The sequence below is a fragment of the Dasypus novemcinctus genome, chromosome X, assembly GCF_030445035.2.
Source record: "Dasypus novemcinctus isolate mDasNov1 chromosome X, mDasNov1.1.hap2, whole genome shotgun sequence".
Lineage (NCBI taxonomy): Eukaryota > Metazoa > Chordata > Mammalia > Cingulata > Dasypodidae > Dasypus > Dasypus novemcinctus.
Genome location: NC_080704.1, coordinates 81,201,312 through 81,205,311, shown reverse-complemented (window position 1 = coordinate 81,205,311; position 4,000 = coordinate 81,201,312). Strand labels below are relative to the sequence as shown.

The 4,000-nt window shown below is 42.3% G+C and overlaps 1 pseudogene; it reads right to left on the bottom strand.

The window, feature by feature from the left end:
* LOC101423967 (DCN1-like protein 3 pseudogene) lies at positions 1–2,182 on the bottom strand (annotated as a pseudogene).
* Positions 2,183–4,000: the final 1,818 nt, after the last annotated feature.

Here is a 4,000-nt window from a genome sequence, read left to right as displayed (position 1 = left end):
TCAGTAATATCCAGAAAGGTCCATTTCCTGCCTGGGCTGCAGAGCAGCAGACAGATCTTTACCGCTGTTCTTGGTATAGAGCCACCAAGTCTGCTCTTCCAGGCACATGCCCTCAGATCCTGAGGTGAGTGCACTTCTCCCTTCCCCTTCTATTTTCCTTTGTTCCATCTCCCACTCCACAAATGTAAGGAAGAGACTTGGACTGCCTCATCTTCCCTGTAATTGCTGAGGTCGGGGCCAATCATCTGAATGAAGTTAAGGAACATGTTCCAAGTGTTCAGAGGGATGTCCTTGATCCCCAAGATGTTCTCTGTTAAGAAGTTTAGCCTCCCATGGCCCACTGGATGGAATGTGGGAGAGTATGGGCTATGATGTGGACCATTGACCATGAGGTACAGCGATGCCCAGAGATGTACTCACCAAATGCAATGGATCTGTCATGATGATGGGGGAGAGTGTTGCTGAGGGGGTAGTGGTGGGGTGGGGGCAGTGGGGGTGAATAGGGACCTCATATTTTTTGAATGTAATATTTTTTAAAAATGAATAAAAAAAAAAAAGAAGTTTAGCCATTAGTCCAATATCAGAAGATTGTTCTGGGTAAAGACTAGTTTCCACAGGGCAATGACTATTTCTCTTTTTTTGTCTTTATTTATTATTTTAATGTTACACTAAAAAAATATGAGGTCCTGATACACATCCCACCCCCCTCACCCCACTCCTCCCCCCATAACAACAAGTCCTCCATCATCATGAGACATTCATTGCATTTGTTGAATACATCTCTGAGCACCGCTGCACCTCATGGTCAATGGTCCACGTCATAGCCCAGACTCTCCCACATTCCACTCAGTGGGCCATGGGAGGACATACAATGTCCAGTAACTTCCCTGCAGCACCACCCACGACAACTCCAATCCCCGAAAATGCCCCCACATCACATCTCTTCTTCACACTCCCTACCCCCAGAAGGCACCATGGCCACTTTCTCCACACCAATGCCACATTTTCTCCAATTACTAATCACAATGTTTCATGAATAGAATATAAGTCCGCTCTAATCCATACTCTATTCCTCCATCCTGTGGACCTTGGAATGGTTGTGTTCACTCCACATCTATATCAAGAGGGGGCTAAGATTCCATATGGATGCTGGATGCAATCCTCCTGCTTTCAGTTGTAGGCACTCTTGGCTCCATGGTGTGGTGGTTGACCTTCTTCAACTCCATGTTAGCTGCGTGGGGTAAGTCCAATAAACAAGAGTGTAGGAGTTGCAGGTCTGTGGAGGCCCAGGGCCTGGCTATCATATGGTCAGTCCAGAGATTCAGGTCTCCTGAGTATACTCTAAACCCCAGCACCAACTATAGATCCGGTAAACGTAACAGGAGAGGCTTGTGGACAAAGATCATATCTGAGTCCAGCTCCATCACACAGAAACACAAACTCCAAAGTAGGGCCAACTGACATGGCATTGAACTCCATCTGCCATGACCATAGAATCTGTGGTCTCTGTAGCCCTCAGAAGAACCAATACCCGGGGTTGTATCTACTTTATCTGTCTCTGGGACTCTGCTCAGGTGTGCATAACAATGACTATTTCTTGATGCAGTGACTGCTGCCCTTTTTCAGAGTCCAGGCCAAACTGAAACATAAACCAGTAGGGATCCTTGAACTTATCGTCTTGTTTGGCTTCCATTAAGATGCCAGGGAACTGTGCATTATTTCCATCAAAGCTGTCTTCATTTATTGCTTTGCAGCCATCAAAAAACTCCTTCCTAGTGAATTTGCCCATGGTAGCAACCTGGAACTTGCAAACCAAAGGCAGCACTCAAAATTCCCTGGGGTCAACACATATAATTGCAAAAGTGCTCCATGCTTTCCTCCAAAATTGCATCCTCTGCTCATCCTTGCAGCGCCTGAACAGTTCTTTCAACTTCTGCAAGGAAGACTCCTCAGCATTGGATTTCGGCACCCTCCCAGTAGCTCCTGTGGACATTGGCAGTTGGCAGGCCTCCGTGGCAGTTTATGCCTTCTTTGTCCCATTGGCCAGGAAATCCCCACCCGGCTCACCACAGGCTGGTGCCTGTTCCTCCTGGTGGTCTGCTCCGTTCCTGCTGTGTGACTTGCTGTTGGGGTCATGGCCTCCATTCGTGCTGCCCAGGAGTGATGAGGGATTCTTGCACATAGTGGTGCAATGACATATGGTACTGGTGGCCTGACCTCTAGAGTGGCCCCCTCTGAACTGGATGCCCCTGCTGCCCCTGTCTCATGTGCCTCAAATTGCCAGAGGAGCCAGCCAATAGCTGATCCAGAGGTTCCTCCAGTCAAGCCCTTTCTGAAGAAGTCTGTGGCCCGATGGGTGCAAACCACCTACCATCCCTTCTTGCATTTCCAGTTTCCCTACCCCTGTAGCCGCCACCTCTTCTACACTGCCACCGCCTCTTCATCATCTTTCACCTCAACCATTCATATAAATTTTGGTATAATGTTCAATGAAACCTTTTGCCCACTTTTCAATTGGGTAGATTTTCTTTTTAAGTATTGAGGTGTAAGACTACTTCGCATATTCTGTATACAAATCCTTTGTCAGATATAGTTTTCATGAGTCTATTGCATGTCTTTTACCCAATTATTGGTAAAATAGTAATATGTTGTTTTAGTCCAATAAATTCAATACTTCAACACCCAAAATTAATTAGTTTTAATAATTGTTACTCAACTAAAGATGTGCTATCAATCCTGTGGCTTAATACAGTTTCAGAAGCACCATCTTATGAGTTGGAACTAAAGCCTCAGCTTGAAATAAAATATATATTTGCACCTACTGTTTCCTCTGCCTAGAATGTTCTTCCCCAAGATATTCACGTGATTGGTTCCCTTACTTTCTTCAAATTTTTATTCAAATGCTACCTTTTCAATGAGCCTTTCTTGGTCACCCATGGAAAATTTTTATCCATAGCAATTATAATAGCCTGATACACAACATATTTTTTTTCAATTTTCTAAATTTTTATTTATCTTATGTTTTACATTATGGTTTACATTTTAGCCTGATATTTAATTTTTTTATTTTTTAATTATTTATTTATTATTATTTTTTTTTAATTACATTAAAAAAAATATGAGGTCCCATTCAACCCCACCACCCCCGCCCCCCCACTCCCCCCACAGCAACACTCTCTCCCCTCATCATGACACATCCATTGCACCTGGTAAGTTCATCTCTGAGCATCACTGCACCCCATAGTCAATGGTCCACATCATAGCCCAGACTCTCTCACGTTCCATCCAGTGGGCCCTGGGGGGATCTACAATGTCCCGTAATACAACATGTTTTACTTATTTATTTTGTCTATAAATATTTATAGATGCTTATAGAATGAAAGATCATTGCAGGCAGGGATTTTTTTCTCTTTTGTTTATTGCTGAATCACCAGTAAACCAGAGTTTGGACTAAATTAAGTGTGAAATTATTTAATTAACATAGCTCTTTGGAAACAGTAACAAATCCTCATGAAGATTTGAAACCCTAAACAAAAATATCCTTCTAATACTACTAATAGCTATTTAATACTTATGATGGAAATGTGTCTTTCCTTAATAAGACTAATGTTCTCTAAAGCCATATAATCCTAGATTGAGTAATGGTATCATTTTATTTATGATTAGTTATATTCTTCTAAGGGACATAATTTAGAAACCCCATACTTCTTTCTAATACATACATTTGAAATAAATAAATGAAAAAAAAATTCCCACATGTATCAGTACCAAAGAGCTTAATAGCAAAACAAACAAACAAAATTGAATGACAGCTGTTTACATCTCTGGGTTTTCTGAACAGTCTTTTTACTAGGTAAAATCTGGGGCAGTCATCAAGGAAGCAGGCTCCACAATCACTGCAACTGTATCGATTTTCCTTGTCTTTTATCTTTTATTGTGGAAGGACTGTCCACGTTTCTGGCAAAGACCAACTCCTCCACTTAGAAACTAGATACCATCC